Raw genomic sequence first — 23,001 nt, 5'->3', positions numbered from 1 at the left:
TTTACTTAGAAGAATTGGAAGAAGTAAGAGGGATTGATGCTTACAGACATCTTCCTGAAAGGCTAGTGTTCAAATACAAGTGAGGGAAAGAGATCACATGGCCACTTCACAGGATTATCAAGAAAGTCAATCTATACTGATAAAGGTCTATTCATCATTCAAGAAGAACTTTGGATTTAATGTGACTCCAAGGAGAATAGTTCTAAAGAAAATAGAGGAGCTAAGAAGTAATAGAGCCAAAGATGCACTTCCAAAAATTATGTCTATTCCCTTTCATAAGAAAGAGAGTGCATTTGAGGCTTTATTGGATGATGGAATTCATGGATGATAAGGGAGTTAGAAGATTCTTCAGACTGGATGCCAACTGAGCATCTCTAGCAATGAGACTCTTTTGGAAATGCAAGAAATGTTGGATTTATCTGAAGCTAATGAACTTGAATTCCACAGACAACTCCAGAATCAGATAGAAGAGAACAACAGGAGGCTTGGGAAGAAATCCAGACAATCAAGGAAATAGATTTATCTGCTCAGACTAGAGGAGCACCTTGATAATGATTGTGAGCAACTTTTTGTACACTTTGCCTTGTTCAATTTTCAGTAATTTTGTAGCACTTATCAGTTCTATCTACTATTTTCCAATCAGTGTTTTAGGGTGTTTTGTTATCATCAAGTTTCTCTTAATTTATGGTTACAATTCCAGTAGACATAAATTGGGGGAGATTGTTAGGAATATGTTGTGAATTTGATCATAAGTTAAACAAATCACCTTAGTAGGTTTAACTTAGTGAATTTTGTAGAACTCGACGGATGATCTAATATAGTCCCGACGGATAAACCTTACAGTCCCGATGGATAAACCTTACAGTCCCGACGGATGACAGATTAACATCCATCGAGTGAGTAGATTATATAATAATAAGAATTATAGCACATTTTTGCAAACAACTTTGTGTAGATTCTGTAGGAGTATATGAGTAATGTTGACTACTAGTGGATATGAAGAATAGGTTGATTAATTGTAAATATGAGATGTCTTGTAATTCTGTATAAGTGAAATGGAGTCAAGTGAAAGATAGCTACCGGATGAATGATCAACAAAGCTACCTGAATGATGATCAACAAAGCTACCCGACGGATGACAAACATGTACCCGAAGGATGATCAAATTCAAATATATGTTGACAGTGACTACACAGTCACATGCGTTGGGTGTTTGCAAAAGGATTGTGGCAGCCTATTAAGTGGGAATTTGAGAATAAAGAAGCATTACCATTTCCATGCAATTGTGAATATATTCAAAGATGGTGGAATAGAGTAGTAAAACAGCATGGAGTTAGACTAGATATGTTTTTTTTATTATCTTGTCCTATTGTCATGTAAACTTGGTGATATATAAACCAAGTGTAGCTAGTAGAATATTCAACTAAGCAAACACATTTTAAAGAGAGATAGAAAAAGCTGTACTTGTCAAGAATTTCTCTGTAGTTTGTTTGTTCTACTTGTAAAGCAGCTGTGAGCCATTCTAAGCTACACAGAGTTCTCAAACTGATATATATCTATATATATATATCTGGTGGATACATTCAAATCCACCAGAAAGTTTTAAAAGCTTGTGTTTTTTTTACTTTGTATTTTAATTTATATAACTCTTTCATTCTGCACTCTGCAAATCAAACACTTATATATATTCAGTTAGAACAGTTTTTAAAATCTTGAAAAAGTTGCCAGAATTACATTCAACCCCTATTCTGTAATTCTTGCTGCATTGTTAGGGAATAAAAATCCGGGATATATCGTGTAATTATTTTTGTTAATAAATAAATATTATGTGATTATGTGAATTTTTGGTGAATTATTTATTAATTGGTATCTGTGTTTGGATGTTTCAATATGGTAAAATTTGAGTATTTTAATTTTCATATGTCCAAAATAAAGTATAGATAATTTTGATATTTTTCTATTAATTTACATGTTGTTATATGAATTTATAAAGGATTTATGGATTTAATAAATTATTTCTCCGAGTAATTATAAACTATTTTGTATAATCGGAAAAACTCCTTTATAACCTAATTTGAATATTCCGAGCATTTTTCATGTTTTGACTTTTTCAATCAGGAGTACGATTTTAACCGTGCGGGTCCCGACGCAAATTTTTTCGATACAATATTCATTTCGATTAAACAAGAAAACCCATATTTTCGAGAAATAAGATATTTTGATTAAACTATTATATTATCTTCTTGAAATTAGTGTAACCAAAGCGCTGAGACCAAGATTGTATTTACAAAAAGCCTGGTTTTGATAATTATCCCAAAACCATACCGAATTGGATTAGTTTTGTTAATACTTAATGATTAAGTATTCTATTTTTATATCTGATATGATCCAACGGGGTACCAATATTCCGTAAATATAAATCCCTTACCTTATTTTATTTTTTACCGATAATCATTATCAAATTGTAAAAATATATAATTTCCAGAGAAAAACCCTAGAATTCGTAATGTTCTTGAGAATCAAACCTAAAAACGAAGGCGTTAGTGAAATCGAAATCAAGCGTGTGAGTAATCAAAACAAGGCTTGTGAAGAGTACTTTTAGATTCTACAATCAATTTCACTGCAGAAATAATAGGTATTTTCCTATTTTTTATTAAATTCGAATTAAATTGGGTTTAAATATGAATTTTTAATTTCGATGTTGTTTGTGTGATTTGATACTTACATGTTGTGGATAATTTGATTCTGATCATTTTGGTATATTATATATTGAATTTGGAGTTCAATAACATATAGAAATTTGTGTTTGATTCTCGGATTTAAGTTTTAGGGTTTGAATATATATGAATGTTCTTAATTGATTTTTGGGGTTTTCTGATTCGAGGGTTATTTGCTTGTTTTGATGATGCAAATAGTTTCTTGGCTTCATTTAAATTCAATTCAAGTATTTAATTGTATGGAACGATACCCAAAAGTAGTTAGTCGAGGTGGCCGGACTTTCGGTCGGTGGTCGTTGGGGTATTGCTATTAGTGTTTGTGCCCTAGAGACAACACTATGATGTTTTAGTTTAAGACATTAGGATTATTAATGTTTATGTTCTATCGATTATTCCCTTTATAATTTATTAATTCTTAATTTACTGTGATATAAATGTTAGAATAATAAATGTCGTTGGAATATGATATGCAATTCTATATCTCTAAGTACGTGACTTAGAAATGAGATTATGAGAATAGTATTAATATTCCTAAAGGTCCCTAGTCGAGTATTATTATTAAGGGACAATAATAATGCATTAAAACTAGTGTGTATGTTGACTGATGATCACATCTCATTGATCATAGGTAAAGTGATACTAAAGTCAAAGACACAGGAAGATGTATATGTACATGGTGCTGGACAGACCCGATGTGAGATTCTACATGTCTGTTGTATATAAATAATTCACACAGTGATAATGATGTAATGGTCCTTAGACCTGAAGTCATTATATTTCTATACGAGAATTAATATACATTGATTCCATTAAAAGTTATCCTTGACCGGGTAATGATAAAAGTGGACATTGGGTAAATTATGAATCGTATGAGAAATATGAATGATCTAGAAGGGATTTAACCCTCCTATTTTAGGAGTGATATTATTGGCCTCTGGTGTGATCTAGACTACGAAATGCGTGGCCATGCTCAAATGTTGATTTGATATGATAGTCTACTCATTGATTAAGGAAACCTGGATTAAACATTGATGAGGATGACACATTACAGTCCTCTAGTTTAGTCTATAATATGTGGTTAAAGGGATTATATTATGTCACACCCCCAACTTAAACAGCAAAATAAATATAGCTATTACATCTTTTTAATGAAGAATACACAACCAAAATCCAAGATCTTACAGTTTAGGGTTTGGAACAGCCCAACACTACCAACTATTACATCTGATTACAAATATCGAGTCCTCACACAACTATTATTACTTATTCTACCTGAGCTCGAACATAAGCATCAGCATCACAGGTCTTACGGGCAGTCTGCTTGAATCTAACCATAGATGCTAGCTGTAATATAAGGGTAAAGCAAGAAGTGAGCCAAATGCTCAACAAGTGCTAACAGTACGACACAAAACATAAATTGAGATATACTTTTAAGAATGATAATGGAAAGACATAACCAAAGGTAACGAGAGATAAAAACTATGTGAGATGGCACCATTTTGCTTGCATTAAAACAATTTTAAAATCATGTCTTAATCAAATCATTTTATGACGCTACGGATTACAGCCGGTGATCAGCCGCGAAGTAATCCCGAACCTCGCTGGGTTCTAAAACATTATTGGGAATCCCTAGGCAACTTTTAAGCCTAATATAAGTGTGGAAAGGACTCGCGTCTCAGTCCAGATCCACTATTCAAGAAAACATTTATCCCCCTTTGGGACTAAAAACCCACATTTTAATCATTTTAAAAACTGATGCCGATTTATGACAAAATCTCTTTTGACTGTAAACATTTTTATCAAGGGATTATAGATCAACTCGAAACACGGGAAACAAGGTACTGAATATCAGATCCATGATTCACAAAACTATTCTCTATTCAAGTAATTGAATGGTTTTCATATATCAAAGATTGGACAAGAGGATTTAGTGAGGCTAATGGATAATATGAAGGGTAATGCCAATTTGGGCTCAAAGCAATGGTTTCTCATCAAGTTCAAGTGTTGGATCATCAAGAAGGTAAGCTTCATGAATACTAAGGGTGTTAAGGTATGAAGAATGATCTTTAACTCAGGACATATCAGAATTGTCAAGCTTTAGGATAAGAAAGAGGGTATCAATCAATGAGGAATCAAGCTGGTAAGTATCTGACTATCAGAATTCAAAGTAAGGTTCTATAGGGGTTCAAGTATCAGGATGAGATATTAATACTTAGGAAACATCAACATGTTAATCAAGAGGATCCATCAAGTAATATATCAATTCTTCATTTTATCATGGCATTAAACTATCATGAAAGACTTTTGAACTACTTGCAATACATACTCGAGGGTTCATGGCATCTCTATGTAACTCAAAGATAAACAAAAGATACGCTTGATTTAAATATATCAAATGACTCAGGATAATTGCATCAATATATAAGAACTATTTGTAGTAAATACGAAGGTCAAGTTGAATCACTTGCCTTGAGATAGGCTGGTCTGGTCTGACTGGTAGGAGCAACAACTGGAGCTTCACTCGACTTTTATGGCAAGTTTCCCCTCGTCTCGAGATCCTACATAAATAATAATAATCCTCATTATAATATATTCTCACCAACCAAACCTATTTACAACTCGAAATTAAACACGGATGGCACTTAGGCCTATATCCACTTAATTTATATTCACTTTTAAATTATAATTGCACACACATAGCCACATATTCACATATCATATATTAACACCAAATAACACCATATATGTCATAATGCAACACTAGGCTTGGATGATCTCGACTCTCAACTTAAGTTTCTTGGTCGCTAAACTAGACAAGGTCTTCTAATTTTGGCTTCCTAACTCGATGTGCCTTTCCTAAATTATCCAAAACCTATTGACCCTCACTTGTGCCTTTTTCTCTACTAACCTTATACTATCTTACAACTATGGTGGTCGACCTAATACTCACTTCTAAGTGTTCTAAAACTATGTGATAAGTGATAGTGCTCACTGGTGCAAATTTCAGAATGACAACTATGGTTTCTTGAGTACATTAGACACTCTTAAACTACAAGTTTTTCTTCAAAAATTTTACACAAGACTCTCCTGACCTAAGGGCATCTCACAAACTTGATGTGGCTTAAGGGCCTGGCTTGGGCCTTCTTGGGCCTAAGCTAAAAGTCCAAGGTTCCCCTGTTTTTCTGGGCAGAAAATGCCCTGACTTGAATTAACTTGTGACACATGGTTCTAGCTCATATCCTATGAACTATGGTTGAAAAAACTTCTCTGACATACCCTCTAACTAAGGCCCAATTGGGCCTAATAAGGGCCTACCCATGACATGGTCAAATCTCCCTATTTCCAAGTTGCAACAAAACTGTCCCCTGCTGGACAGATTTTGTGATTCTACTTGTGCACCTAACCAAATGACATGCAAACCTCCAACCAACTTCTAAAACCTATTATATACTCCCAATACTAACTTCTGGTAGCTTGGGCCTCAAAGTGCACACCAATGACATGGTCAAAACTCACTCTAAACCTCAGGGTGCTATACTGATTTTTCTGCAGAAACTATAACTCTCATTTTCCAAGGTTTTGACTTGACAAACCCAACTAACAACAACTAAATACTTAAACCAAGACTTATACATGGTATTCTACTGAACTAACTCCCTTTTTCTCAAAATAACTTTGGTGAGATCATCCTTACCTAAGGTACAATTATGGCAAAACAAAAGAAACTACACTTCACAAATCACAAATCTTCATACTTTTGAAACAACAAGATATATATTTTTATAAAAAAATAACCACGAATTATTACTATGCAACAAGAAGAATAAATCAATATTAACACATTATTCCTACTGAAATTAAGGCTCACTAACAAAATCTTTCCAAATGATCAAAATCTTACAACATTCTAAGAGAAATCCACATGCATGCATGCCTTCGGGTTTTTCAAACCAAAACAACACATTTTCTACATATGTTCTATCATAACATTGACATGCAAGCCTAGCATAAGGTATACCTAGATGATCACTTAGCATGCAAAGAGTTTTATCAAGACTTCACTAAGATTTTCATGTTATCATCACAAAAACACACAAAGTGGAACATGACAACCAAAACACCATCCATTCGGCTCCTATCAAGTCATGGCCGAATGGATTAGGGTGAAAACAACAATTGCATGAGTGTAGCATACTCATGTCTAGCCATTATCAACCCTTTGCTACTATAACTCATGGTGAAAGCCTTGAATTCACAAGAATCAAGGATATTCACTTGGAGTTTTAACAAAACACCACCATGCAAGGTCAACACATAAGTTTTTCTACTCTACACTCTTAAGATATACAAGAATAACATGTAGGGAGTAGGATTACTTGATAATAGGATGATTATTTGAGTGAGAAATGAAGAAAGAAGGGGATGGGGGCTCGGTTTTTGGGAATTGCCGAGAGGGGAGGGGGAAAAACCGAGAGGAGGGGGAGGAAAGGAGGAGTGTGGAAATGGTGGGGTGAATGTGGTGTAATAATCATGTTAGTTTGGTTTTTATTTGGCCAAAAGTGAGTGGATTTGAGATTTTACAAGAGTAACCTTCCAATATAGTTAGGTAGATTTGCATGCAAGGGTAAAGGGGTAATTTGGTTAGTAGAATGAAAGTGAGTGAGGTTGGAAATGTCTTCCTTGCCCCTAAGTTGAATTGGAAGAGCATTTGCATGCAAGGGTAGCCACGTAATTTGCTAATTATAACAAATAAAATTTATAAAGATTTATTTTTATAAAATAAAATACAAGTTCAAAAATTATAAAATTTATATCATAAAATAATTTGGATTTTTAGAGACTTTATAAAATTATTTTCAAAATTTGTGAACAAAATACCTTTTAAAAGAAATTTTTTCCAAAGCTTAGAATATTCCTTATAAATCAAAAATAAATAAATTAAATAAACTCTTGCTTTGAAAAATCATATACTACACAAAGCAAATTTATAATGCAGAAATTTTCACTCACACTAGCGTACAATCATTGAATATATATTTTTTTTTATTTGACTTTAATATTATACCCAATCCACAAATAATATTACATAAAATGCCGGTCATAACATCCTCTCCCCCTTAAGGGATTCTGTCCCCAGAATCTAAGAGAAAAGATGAGGATGCCGGGAACGCATATCAGACTCTAACTCCCAAGTCGACTCTTCGACCTTAGGGTTCCTCCAAAGTACTTTTACTAACTTTACTGATTTATTTCTAAGACTCTTTACTTGCCAGTCGAGTATTTTAACCGGTTGTTCCACAAATGACAGGTCTGCCTGAATTTCTACAGGTTCATATTCTATCACATGGCTAGCGTCAGGATTGTACTTCTTAAGTAACGACACATGGAACACATTATGCACATGCCGATACTGAGGTGGTAAGGCCAACTCGTAGGCCACCTTTCCCACTTGACTCAAAATCTCAAAAGGACCTATGTATTTAGGTGCTAACTTCCCTTTCTTTCCAAATCTTATCAACCCTTTTCTAGGTGACACCTTCAGCAACACAGCTTCGCCAATTTGGAATTGAACGTCCTTACGCGCTGAATTCGCATACTTCCTCTGTCTATCTTGAGCAGCAAGCAACCTTTTCTGAATTAACTTGACCGAGTCATGCAACTGTTGTACCAAATCCGAGCCGAGAATTCTTCCTTCTCCTACTTCATCCCAACCTGTTGGTGATCTACATTTTCGCCCGTACAAAGCTTTGTATGGTGGCATGCCGATACTGGAATGATAGCTGTTGTTGTAAGAGAATTCAATCAATGGCAAATGGTCGTCCCAACTTTCTGCAAAATCGATTGCACAACTGCGCAACATGTCTTCAACTGTTTGAATTGTTCTTTCACTCTGGCCATCAGTTTGCGGGTGGTACGCCGTGCTCATATTCAATCTCGTGCCAAGACATTCCTGAAATTGCTTCTAGAATCTCGAGTTAAATCGGGGATCTCTGTCTAAAACTATCGATACGGGTACTCCATGCCTTAGTACGATTTCGCGCACATACAAATGAACAAACTTGTCCAATGACGACTTCTCATTTATTGGAAGGAAATGCGCCGACTTCGTAAGACGATCAACTATAACCCATATTGCGTCATGTCCGGATTTCGTTCGTGGTAGTCCTACTATAAAGTCCATAGCGATATTTTCCCATTTCCATTCTGGAATCTTCAGGGGCTGAATTAATCCGCTTGGTCGTTGATGTTCTGCCTTTACTTTCTGACAAGTATAGCACTTTGCAACCCATTCTGCCACGTCCCGCTTCATATTTGGCCACCAAAAGTTCTTCTTTAAGTCTCGATACATCTTGGTGTTTCCCGGGTGGATTGAAAATTTCGAATTGTAGGCTTCATGGAGGATCTCATTCTTGAATTTAGGTACATGGGGAATCCATATTCTGGATGAAAACCTTAGTATCCCTTGCTCATCCCTTTGAGTATTAATCTCCTCTCCAGATAACTGTTTCTTCTCTTTTTCCATTACTTCCTCTTGACACTTCTTTATCTTTTCCACTAGTATTGGCTGAAAGGTCATTGCACGATAAACTTCCTCAACTTTTCCATAAGCACAAAGTTCCAATTCCAATTTTTCTATTTCTCCAGTTAACTCTTTTGATGTTATCATCATATTCAATCTCTCCTTCCTACTCAGAGCATCGTCCACTACGTTCGCCTTTCCAGGATGGTAATTTATCGAGCAGTCATAGTCCTTGATCAGTTCCAGCCATCTCCCCTGCCTCATATTGAGCTCTTTCTGAGTAAAAATGTACTTTAAACTCTTGTGATCCGTGTAGATTTCACACTTCTCTCCATAGAGGTAATGTCTCCAGATCTTGAGTGCGAACACTATGGCGGCTAGTTCCAAGTCATGCGTCGGGTACTTTAACTCATGCGGCTTCAACTGTCTTGACGCATATGCGATCACTTTACTGTGTTGCATCAACACACAACCCAAACTCTTATGTGAAGCGTCGCTGAATATTACAAAATTCCCTTGATCATCTAGAAGTACCAACACTGGAGCTGTTACCAACTTCTGCTTTAATTCTTGAAAGCTATCTTCACATTCTGCACTCCATTCAAACTTTTGATTCTTTCTGGTTAACTTGGTCAATGGCGTGGCGATCTTCGAGAAATCCTTGACGAATCTTCTATAGTCACTACTAGAAAAAGTAGAATAGACATCGACTAAAAACCGATGTCTATGAACAAAAAAATCCGATGTCTTCGTGGGTGATGTTAAAGACCCCCCATTTAACATCAATTTTAAACTGATGTTAAAGAAGACGTATAACATCAGTTTTTAAAAATGTTAAATTTCTAATGCATATCTAATCTTCATATATTATAATAATATGATATTTTTATCAATTTAAACAACGTGAGATAAGCAAAATATTTCCATTTACCCATTAAACTGATGTTATTAATACCAGTAACAACGGTTTTCAAGATAAACCGATGTAAACATAACTTTTGACATCGGTTCTGCATTTCAAACCGATATCTATTGGTGACAAACTGATGTCTATAAAGCCTAATAACATCGATTTTTTGTTTTAAGATTTTTGTTGTTGTAGTATTTAACATCGGTTTTAATTGGTATTACTGATGTCAATGTTCAACTAAAACTGATGTATTAAGCTTTGACATACATCATTTCCACCGTAATGATGTATGTACCTGTTTTATTAATGCAAATTTTAAAAATAAAGATATCAAAAATTTCCCAAACCAATGAATTACTAAAACCAATTATTGCATAATACCAGTTATCTATAAATATAACCAATATTCAAACATCTAGTACAACAAATTCATCTAATCCAAACATTAAGTACTACACAATATCCATCCATCTATTCTACTACTATCTATACAAAGAATTTGACTTGGTACCAACAACTAACAACGAAAATGTAAGGATTCATATCTTCAAGACTTTTAGTCCTTGAACAAGTTTTGGTACGGCTTTAACAAAAATGTTACCAGGAGTGGAGAACTGGCATACTGAGAACTCTTTTAGGTCTACGCGTCTCATCAAAGCTGTGGCTCTTATAACATGATCATCAGTTGCTCGAGGGGCTGTGCTACTTGTATATACATGAATCTAGAACATTACAAAAATAAATAAAAATAAATAAATAAATCCATGTTTGTACTTGGAATAACCTTCAAAAAGACCATATACTATCACACCTCATCAGTTTGTCGTATGTCATCAGAATAAGGAAGATATATCGTGTGCATTCATGGAGGCTCAACCTGACAACCAGCATTATGTATCTCATCCTGCTTTCACATGAAATTCACTCGGGAATCTAAAATATAGAACCTAAAGATTCCTAACAGTAGGTGAATGATCAATTTATATTGCCTTTTAGGCAGATTGTTGTATATTCCTTGTAGTATTAGAACCAGAATTGTGTTCTTTAAGTTTTATTTTACTAATTTAACATTCTAGGTCACATTTGACAACTTACAGAGTATTAGGTCCTGCAATACGTGCTTGAGACTTGTAATCAATTAATATTACATAATATTACAATTACGTAACATACCACATAACAGAAGTAAAATAGTCAAACTCTATGATCGAAAGTGGCAGGCTATTTATCATTTCTTTCTGGTAGTTAAACTCTGGAACTAAACCAGTACCTCTTCTAACTAAGATCATATTCTAAACGAAGGGGACCGGTAGCTATGAAAATTACAGAACAGATATGAAGTTTCCAATCCCAAGTCCATGAAATCCAAGTTAAAAAGGAGATAAAATGCGAGTTAGAGAATTTGGCACGATATCATAGATGCGTAGAATAGAAAATTTTTGATATAACGTACACCGATGTGGCAGAGTCAGGGGCCTAAAATGACGTCGAGCAGGTGCATGGTGATGCTGAGGAGTATAGTGCCGTAAGTGATCAGCATTTGACACTCCTGACATCCCATTAATATTCGACGATGACCCCCTCGAGAACCTCAATTTCTCCTCCGTTTCGATATCTTTAGCCTCATGATCAGGCTTGATCAGGTCCTAACACACTCTGCATAGATCACTAGGCATCAAACCTCTTGTGTAGAAGTCATAGTATTGTGGCTTCACCACTAAGGTAACGGAATCGCAAGCAAGAATATATTTGTCACTCACAGACCAAGAAGATCCTTCTATATAAATCTTATATTTGCGCATATATAGAAAGAATGAGCAAAAGCAAAAATAGTGAAGGAAACAGGAAACTTTTAAGTTCATGTAACGCTGATGCTTAAGATCACATATTGGTTGAGTTACACCGCTATAAGGATTAATATTTAGATTGATATGCCAACCTGTGAATACACTGGCTTTCCAAGTCTAACTACTTGTAACCTTGTTGTGATTCTCGACCCCAATTTTGCAAGTTTATAAGAAATTTTTTTAACTTGTTTGCTTGGATTCGTTTTCCATTACAAGCTACAAAACTATATGTAATGTAATCAATTTAGGTTATGAACAATGGATCTCTAGAATCTTCGGTGGAAAGATAATTCAGAGCGATCATAACATTTAAAACAAAACATATCTATAACTAATGAATCCTGGTTTTTCGTTACTAAAATAAAAGGTGATCATAGATTCTAGACATCTGCCCCTCTAGTTAACCCAAATTTTTTTTACAAATCAACAGTTCTGACCTGTGCATACACACGAGCATTCCAGTCTTGCTTTTCAGAGACATTGCATTTGAGGAGATCCATCCTGGTTTTAGTAACAACAGGATTCCCCTTCCAGTAAGCAAAATGATCTCTGTCCATCCAGCTAATCCTGGTGTTCCCTTCTTTTAGGTCTTTCAACAAAGAATCCCATGGCTTTATATTGATCTCAGGCCTGAGTAAGTTCAAATTAAGAGGAAAGTTTACAGATATATATAGTCGTTATGATTAAAGCATCAATTTACTAGCAAATGGGCAAACACTAAAAAACTGGTGTTTTTTTCTGATAAGTCATTGTTTGTGCAGATGGAAAATAAAATGAGTTATCAATACCTAAGAGAAAAAGGTAACATAGTCCTTACCATCCCCAGAAAGACCAGTCCGGGAAAACAATGTCCAATGTGGAATCATCAGCACAATAGCGAACCAATGGAGGTGGGGCTGTGGCATTAGGCCCACAATAGAACCTTGATCGGACACCTGGCCAGTCAACACAGTCAAACACAAGGTCTAAATCAGGAACCTTGCCTGGGTACATTCGCAACAACTATAGGATCCCCCACAGTCTAAAAACATCCATGTTTTGGAAAGACTTTTGGTATGTCTCTACATTAGCCTTTCCATTCAAGATCACCAAACAAAAATTTGTTGTCCTTCTGAAATATTCGGGAGACTAAAACTCCACAAATTCATACCTATATTCATCTTTCCATCCTGCACAAAATATTCTGCATACTAAGTAAAGGAATGACTATTAAGCATGGTGATCAATTTCGGTAAAAACTTTTACACTCAAACTACCTTGGCCACTTGAGACTCCGGTTAACCTGATATATGTTTTAACAATTTTGTCGATTATATTTAACAAAGAAACATCTTTAATTATGCCAACAAAATTTCAGTTGTACTACATTTATATTCTTTACAGTGGGTAACGAATAGCTTCTACATAAGAGAGTATTCATAAACTTAATTTCTCTTCTAACTTTTGTAAGTAGGACATATAAAGGCGAAATCCGAGCCACGGATTTCCATCACTAACTAATGCAAGACTATTAAAATAAACGAGCGAAATTAACAAAAATTGTATGTGTAAAACCTGATTGCAAGTAACTACAATGTCAAAGTCGTTAACCACATCCTAGTATGTCATATTGTTTCATCTTTAGTTGTATGAACTTCTAAACAAAATTAAGGAATCCACATAATTCCTTCAAGTATGAGTTCTTTTGGTTGGTCTAATTGCATTGAATTCCCTATGGAACCAAACACAAGTACTTACAGTGAGAAACAGATGTTAACACATGCTACAAAAATCATAACAATATCAGCGGAAAATAAGTGAATTACCTCAATCCGTCTTCAGGAAATCGGACCCATCAAGTGAAGAAGTACCCAATTAAAAACCCTAAAAGTCAAAATCAAAGAATTTAACAAGAACACAAATTTAAACCCTAAAATTTAAAAAACACATCCAATTCTCACAAACTGATTTATACCAATCCAGTATTGCGGTGTTGAAGAAGATTGAAAAGAAACATTTGTACTTTGTAAATTATTGGGAGCTGTCGGGAGCAGAGAGAAGAGAGAGTACAAAAAACACAAAAAAGCAGTCAGGGGAATGACTGAATCTTTAGTTGAGCACAATCGAGAGGCAGAGGTGATATTTAGGGTTCTTCATAGAGGGGTGAGTTTCAGTGAGAGAGAAAGAGAGATGAGAGACTGAAAGGGTTTATCTTTTAGATTTTTTATTTTGAAAATATTTGATATTTTTAAAGTGTAAAGTTGAAAAAGCGGAGAGAGTTTAAAAAAATTCCGAAGGCAAAATCTGTGTGAAAAGAGGGGGAGAATTTTTCTAAGGTAAAAAAGAGGGGGAACAAAGAGGAAATTAATTATTTGGTTAAGGGGGGAAAAAAGGAAGAGGTGCGCTGATTAAATTTTTTAAAATATACGTTTAACATCGGTTGGGCTAAAACACCGATGTTTATAACAGCAAAAGACATCGGTTGGTTAAAACCGATGTAGAAAATACCTTTTATATCGGCTCCAAAAGCAACCGATGTCTAAGAGGCGATGTCTATTCTACTTTTTCTAGTAGTGAGTATCCGGCCAATCCTAGAAAACTTCGCACTTCCGTAGGTGTCTTTGGCCTCTCCCAACTCATAACTGCCTCAATCTTTGCCGGATCCACTTTAACTCCCTCATTTCCAATAACATGCCCCAAAAATTGAACTTCCTTTAACCAAAACTCACATTTGGTAAACTTGGCATACAACTTCTCTTGTCGGAGTATCTCCAATGTTATCCAGAGGTGCTGCTTATGTTCTTCTTCCGACTTAGAATAAATAAGGATGTCATCAATGAATACCACGACAAATTTGTCCAAATACTTCTTAAATACCCGATTCATCAGATCCATAAATGCGGCCGGAGCGTTGGTCAATCCAAACGGCATTACTAGGAATTCATAATGCCCATATCTGGTCCTGAATGCGGTCTTAGGAATATCTTCTTCTTTGATCTTTAATTGATGGTATCCCGATCTCAAATCAATCTTCGAAAAGCATTTTGCTCCCTTCAACTGATCAAAAAGGTCATCTATCCTTGGTAGCGGGTAACGGTTCTTGATCGTCACCTTATTCAGCTCCCGGTAATCTATGCATAGACGCATACTCCCATCTTTCTTCTTTACAAACAGAACAGGTGCTCCCCATGGCGACATACTTGGTCGTATCACTCCTTTATCCAATAATTCTTGTAGCTGGCTCGCCAACTCTTTCATTTATGCTGGTGCCATCCTATATGGGGCCTTTGAAACTGGTTCCGTGCCTGGAGCAAGGTTGATCTCGAACTCAATTTGTCGATCTGGTGGTAAGCCTGGTAGTTCGTCGGGAAACACATCGGGGAACTCACTAACTACAGGAATATCTTCCATGCTGAGGCTGCCTCTCTCTGAATCCACTACATATGCTAGGAACGACTCACAACCTTTTCTAAGCAACTTCTTAGCCTGAACGATTATAAGAAATAGTTGCTCTTGCCTCTGCCCCTTAAATACTACCTTTTCTCCACTCTTCGTCTTTAAATACACTCTCTTGGTCTTACAATTTATCTGAGCGCTATTCTCTCCTAACCAATCCATTCCTAAAATTATATCAAACTCTCCCAACTTGAAGAGTATCAAGTCGGCTGAAAACTTATATCCTGAAATATCGATCTCACACTTTGGACAAGATTGATTCACAGGAATCTTCTCTTGGTTTGCAATTACCACATTTACTACCTCACTCATAACCATTTTATCACATTGGAGCTTATCAACAAAAGATTCTGATATGAAAGATCTTGTTGCTCCCGAATCAATCAATACTTTAGCTTTGACATTATTGAGTAAAAGTGTACCTGCTATCACCTCAGAATTCTGAACAACATCTTTCATCTTTAGATCAAATGTCCTTGCTGTTGCTTGCGGGGTTGGTGCAGGTGGTGGAGGTAATACCAATACCTCAGCTGGCACGCTTGCACTGGTACTCGCCACGTTCATCAGAACTTTGACTGGTCCTGTTGCCTTACACTCCCTAGCCATATGTCCAGTCTTCCCACATTTGTAGCACGTAACTCCTGGCTTTGGCATCTTGCACTCATTTGCCAAATGTCCCTTCTGATTGCACCTACAACAGGTCATGCTCAGCTTATTGCATACTCCGGGGTGCCTTCTTCCACAGTGCTTGCATTCTGGTCTCTGGAACCTGGTTTCTCCAACTTGCCCTTGGCTTGCCTGGTTGTTCCCTTTTGATTCTTGTCTTTTTCTCAAATTTCCCTTCTTTTGAAAATTTCCGCCCTTCTGGAAACCAATCCTCTTTACATTCCGATCTTGCGAACTTCCAGCTTCAAACTTTTCTCCATAAAATGGAACCTTCCTCTTCTTGTTATCCCTCTCTTTCCTTGACTGCATCAAATTATTCTCAATCAGAGCAGCTTTCTGTACTACTCCCGCATAAGTTTCAAGCTCAATCATAGCCACCCTATCTCTGATCCAAGGCTCCAATCCTTGCTGAAATTTCTTTGCTTTTTCCTCCTCAGTGCTGTATACTTTGTCACAAACCTTGACAACTCAGTGAACTTCTTCTCATACTCCAATATAGTAATATTCCCTTGCTTCAATTCCAGAAATTTTAGCTCCATCTGATTCTGCATGTACTTAGGGTAATACTTGTCCAGAAATAACTTTTTAAATCTCTCCCAAGAAACCTGCTGAGTGACTTCCATAGCCTTTACTGATTCCCACCAATAGATGACTTCTCCCTTCAAGAAGTAAGTAGCATACGGCGTCTTCTGATCGTCTCCTAACTGTACCAACTCAAAAGCCCTTTCCATCTCCTTGATCCATGTGTTAGCTATCACTGGATCAGTGGTATCACGAAATACAGGTGGATTCACATTCTGAAAAGCCTTGAAAGTGACAATTTGTCTAGGTGGTACTGGTGGTTCAGGTGGTTGGTGTGGCTCACGGTTATCTTGGTTTTCAATTCGTTGTTGAAGAGTTAGTTGTTGTTGAGCTATAGCATTGGTTTGCTGTTGCAAGGTTTCCAGTAGTCGAAGAATATTTGGGTCTGTGGTGAAGGTGGTTGTTGGGTTCTTCTTTTTGGGAGGCATGATCCTGAAATAAGAGTTGTGTCAAAACAGATATGAATGATAAAATGATTCGAGGGTATCGCATGGCATTCTCATTTTCATATGGGGTCAAGTTTCCAAATTAAGCAGATATGATGATAAAAACATAAAATAACAGTTGAGAGCAAATGGAACAATAGCACATAATTATTGAAATTTTAAAGGTCACAGTACATAAGATTGGGACATAGTCTGATTCTAGGAATAACAGGCTTATTTAAAGGAAAAACGGAAACAACCGGGGATTCCATAGAGTCTGATAGTACAACAACATGAAAGGTAAATGGAAAGAACTAAGGCTCCACTCCATCTGAACGGGGCTTGGTAGTCTTTTCCTCTCGAAGCGTCTTCGCAATGCTCTAGAGCTCATCCGCCATCATCTGAATGACATACTGGCTGGAACGGTCCCGGTGCGCTGGCATCTCCTCAAGCTTAGTGTTGACGTACTGAACCAAGGTCTCAAGTCTCGCAGTCATCTGCTCCTTGGGCTTCCCTTCGTAGTTTCGGCTGTCCGGATTTACGTTCTTCAGTCGGTCTATCAGTCGGTCGTACTTGCCCTGAAGCATGTCGAACTCGCGCCTCAACTCAACATACACGGAGAAAGCAATAGTGTCGTCCGACCCAGATGATGACGAGGAATGCGCCCTTTGCTGACAACCAATAAGAGGAGTATTAATAATAATTTACTTAACCTACTCTCTCGCATAATATCTATAACCTACACACAAATCCTATAACCTATTTGGGCTGTCCAGGGACTCTAAACCGTAGCTCTGATACCAAAACCTGTCACACCCCCAACTTAAACAGCAAAATAAATATAGCTATTACATCTTTTTAATGAAGAATACACAACCAAAATCCAAGATCTTACAGTTTAGGGTTTGGAACAGCCCAACACTACCAACTATTACATCTGATTACAAATATCGAGTCCTCACACAACTATTATTACTTATTCTACCTGAGCTCGAACATAAGCATCAGCATCACAGGTCTTACGGGCAGTCTGCTTGAATCTAACCATAGCTGCTAGCTGTAATATAAGGGTAAAGCAAGAAGTGAGCCAAATGCTCAACAAGTGCTAACAGTACGACACAAAACATAAATTGAGATATACTTTTAAGAATGATAATGGAAAGATATAACCAAAGGTAACGAGAGATAAAAACTATGTGAGATGGCATCATTTTGCTTGCATCAAAACAATTTTAAAATCATTTCTTAATCAAATCATTTTATGACGCTACGGATTACAGTCGGTGATCAGCCGCGAAGTAATCCCGAACCTCGCTGGGTTCTAAAACATTATTGGGAATCCCTAGGCAACTTTTAAGCCTAATATAAGTGTGGAAAGGACTCGCGTCTCAGTCCAGATCCATTATTCAAGAAAACATTTATCCCCCTTTGGGACTAAAAACCCACATTTTAATCATTTTAAAAACTGATGCCGATTTATGACAAAATCTCTTTTGACTGTAAACATTTTTATCAAGGGATTATAGATCAACTCGAAACACGGGAAACAAGGTACTGAATATCAGAGCCATGATTCACAAAACTATTCTCTATTCAAGTATTTGAATGGTTTTCATATATCAAAGATTGGACAAGAGGATTTAGTGAGGCTAATGGATAATATGAAGGGTAATGCCAATTTGGGCTCAAAGCAATGGTTTCTCATCAAGTTCAAGTGCTGGATCATCAAGAAGGTAAGCTTCATGAACACTAAGGGTGTTAAGCTATGAAGAATGATCTTTAACTCAGGACATATCAATATTGTCAAGCTTTAGGATAAGAAAGAGGGTATCAATCAATGAGGAATCAAGCTGGTAAGTATCTGACTATCAGAATTCAAAGTAAGGTTCTATAGGGTTTCAAGTATCAGGATGAGATATTAATACTTAGGAAACATCAACATGTTAATGAAGAGGATCCATCAAGTAATATATCAATTCTTCATTTTATCATGGCATTAAACTATCATGAAAGACTTTTGAACTACTTGCAATACGTACTCGAGGGTTCATGGCATCTCTATGTAACTCAAAGATAAATAAAAGATACGCTTGATTTAAATATATCAAATGACTCAGGATAATTGCATCAATATATAAGAACTATTTGTAGTAAATACGAAGGTCAAGTTGAATCACTTGCCTTGAGATAGGCTGGTCTGGTCTGACTGGTAGGAGCAACAACTGGAGCTTCACTCGACTTTTATGGCAAGTTTTCCCTCGTCTCGAGATCCTACATAAATAATAATAATCCTCATTATAATATATTCTCACCAACCTAACCTATTTATAACTCGAAATTAAACACGGATGGCACTTAGGCCTATATGCACTTAATTTATATTCACTTTTAAATTATAATTGCACACACATAGCCACATATTCACATATCATATATTAACACCAACTAACACCATATATATCATAATGCAATACTAGGCTTGGATGATCTCGACTCTCAACTTAAGTTTCTTGGTCGCTAAACTAGACAAGGTCTTCTAATTTCAGCTTCCTAACTCGATGTGCCTTTCCTAAATTATCCAAAACCTATTGACCCTCACTTGTGCCTTTTGCTCTACTAACCTTATACTATCTTACAACTATGGTGGTCGACCTAATACTCACTTCTAAGTGTTCTAAAACTATGTGATAAGTGATAGTGCTCACTGGTGCAAATTTCAGAATGACAACTATGGTTTCTTGAGTACATTAGACACTCTTAAACTGCAAGTTTTTCTTCAAAACTTTTACACAAGACTCTCCTGACCTAAGGGCATCTCACAAACTTGATGTGGCTTAAGGGCCTGGCTTGGGCCTTCTTGGGCCTAAGCTAAAAGTCCAAGGTTCCCCTGTTTTTCTGGGCAGAAAATGCCCTGACTTGAATTAACTTGTGACACATGGTTCTAACTCATATCCTATGAACTATGGTTGAAAAAACTTCTCTGACATACCCTCTAACTAAGGCCCAATTGGGCCTAATGAGGGCCTACCCATGACATGGTCAAATCTCCCTATTTCCAAGTTGCAACAAAACTGTCCCCTGCTGGACAGATTTTGTGATTATACTTGTGCACCTAACCAAATGACATGCAAACCTCCAACCAACTTCTAAAACCTATTATATACTCCCAATACTAACTTCTGGTAGCTTGGGCCTCAAAGTGCACACCAATGACATGGTCAAAACTCACTCTAAACCTCAGGGTGCTATACTGATTTTTCTGCAGAAACTATAACTCTCATTTTCCAAGGTTTTGACTTGACAAACCCAACTAACAACAACTAAATACTTAAACCAAGACTTATACATGGTATTCTACTGAACTAACTCCCTTTTTCTCAAAATAACCTTGGTGAGATCAACCTTACCTAAGGTACAATTATGGCAAAACAAAAGAGACTACACTTCACAAATCACAAATCTTCATGCTTTTGAAACAACAAGATATATATTTTTATAAAAAAATAACCACGAATTATTACCATGCAACAAGAAGCATAAATCAATATTAACACATTATTCCTACTGAAATTAAGGCTCACTAACAAAATCTTTCCAAATGATCAAAATCTTACAACATTCTAAGAGAAATCCACATGCATGCATGCCTTCGGGTTTTTCAAACCAAAACAACACATTTTCTACATATGTTCTATCATAACATTGACATGCAAGCCTAGCATAAGGTATACCTAGATGATCACTTAGCATGCAAAGAGTTTTATCAAGACTTCACTAAGATTTTCATGTTATCATCACAAAAACACACAAAGTGGAACATGACAACCAAAACACCATCCATTCGGCTCCTATCAAGTCATGGCCGAATGGATTAGGGTGAAAACAACAATTTCATGAGTGTAGCATACTCATGTCTAGCCATTCTCAACCCTTTGCTACTATAACTCATGGTGAAAGCCTTGAATTCACAAGAATCAAGGATATTCACTTGGAGTTTTAACAAAACACCACCATGCAAGGTCAACACATAAGTTTTTCTACTCTACACTCTTAAGATATACAAGAACAACATGTAGGGAGTAGGATTACTTGATAATAGGATGATTATTTGAGTGAGAAATGAAGAAAGAAGGGGATGGGGGCTCGGTTTTTGGGAATTGCCGAGAGGGGAGGGGGAAAAACCGAGAGGAGGGGGAGGAAAGGAGGAGTGTGGAAATGGTGGGGTGAATGTGGTGTAATAATCATGTTAGTTTGGTTTTTATTTGGCCAAAAGTGAGTGGATTTGAGATTTTACAAGAGTAACCTTCCAATATAGTTAGGTAGATTTGCATGCAAGGGTAAAGGGGTAATTTGGTTAGTAGAATGAAAGTGAGTGGGGTTGGAAATGTCTTCCTTGCCCCTAAGTTGAATTGGAAGAGTATTTGCATGCAAGGGTAGCCACGTAATTTGCTAATTATAACAAATAAATTTTATAAAGATTTATTTTTATAAAATAAAATACAAGTTCAAAAATTATAAAATTTATATCATAAAATAACTTGGATTTTTAGAGACTTTATAAAATCATTTTCAAAATTTGTGAACAAAATACCTTTTAAAAAAAAAAATTCCAAAGCTTAGAATATTCCTTATAAATCAAAAATAAATAAATTAAATAAACTCTTGCTTTGAAAAATCATATACTACACAAAGCAAATTTATAATGCAGAAATTTTCACTCACACTAGCGTACAATCATTGAATATATTTTTTTTATTTGACTTTAATATTATACCCAATCCACAAATAATATTACATAAATTGCCGGTCGTAACATCCTCTCCCCCTTAAGGGATTCTGTCCCCAGAATCTAAGAGAAAAGATGAGGATGCCGGGAACGCATATCAGACTCTAACTCCCAAGTCGACTCTTCGACCTTAGGGTTCCTCCAAAGTACTTTTACTAACTTTACTGATTTATTTCTAAGACTCTTTACTTGCCAGTCGAGTATTTTAACCGGTTGCTCCACAAATGACAGGTCTGCCTGAATTTCTACAGGTTCATATTCTATCACATGGCTAGCGTCAGGATTGTACTTCTTAAGTAACGACACATGGAACACATTATGCACATGCCGATACTGAGGTGGTAAGGCCAACTCGTAGGCCACCTTTCCCACTTGACTCAAAATCTCAAAAGGACCTATGTATCTAGGTGCTAACTTCCCTTTCTTGCCAAATCTTATCAACCCTTTTCTAGGTGACACCTTCAGCAACACAGCTTCGCCAATTTGGAATTGAACGCCCTTACGCGCTGGATCCGCATACTTCCTCTGTCTATCTTGAGCAGCAAGCAACCTTTTCTGAATTAACTTGACCGAGTCATGTAACTGTTGTACCAAATCCGAGCCGAGAATTCTTCCTTCTCCTACTTCATCCCAACTTGTTGGTGATCTACATTTTCGCCCGTACAAAGCTTCGTATGGTGGCATGCCGATACTGGAATGATAGCTGTTGTTGTAAGAGAATTCAATCAATGGCAAATGGTCGTCCCAACTTCCTGCAAAATTGATTGCACAATTGCGCAACATGTCTTCAATTGTTTGAATTGTTCTTTCACTCTGGCCATCAGTTTGCGGGTGGTACGCCGTGCTCATATTTAACCTCGTGCCAAGACATTCCTGAAATTGCTTCTAGAATCTCAAGTTAAATCGGGGATCTCTGTCTGAAACTATTGATACGGGTACTCCATGCCTTAGTACGATTTCGCGCACATACAAATGAACCAACTTGTCCAATGACGACTTCTCATTTATTGGAAGGAAATGCGCCGACTTCGTAAGACGATCAACTATAACCCATATTGCGTCATGTCCGGATTTCGTTCATGGTAATCCTACTATAAAGTCCATAACGATATT

The 23,001-nt window shown here is 36.5% G+C and overlaps 1 pseudogene; it reads right to left on the bottom strand.

The window, feature by feature from the left end:
* Nucleotides 1–10,686: 10,686 nt before the first annotated feature.
* The window catches only part of LOC141690400 (uncharacterized), a 110,136-nt pseudogene continuing 97,821 nt past the window's right edge, over nt 10,687–23,001 (bottom strand).

Source organism: Apium graveolens, chromosome 10 (genome assembly GCF_009905375.1).
Source record: "Apium graveolens cultivar Ventura chromosome 10, ASM990537v1, whole genome shotgun sequence".
Classification (NCBI taxonomy): Eukaryota; Viridiplantae; Streptophyta; class Magnoliopsida; order Apiales; family Apiaceae; genus Apium; species Apium graveolens.
This window is presented reverse-complemented; position numbering and strand designations above follow the sequence as displayed.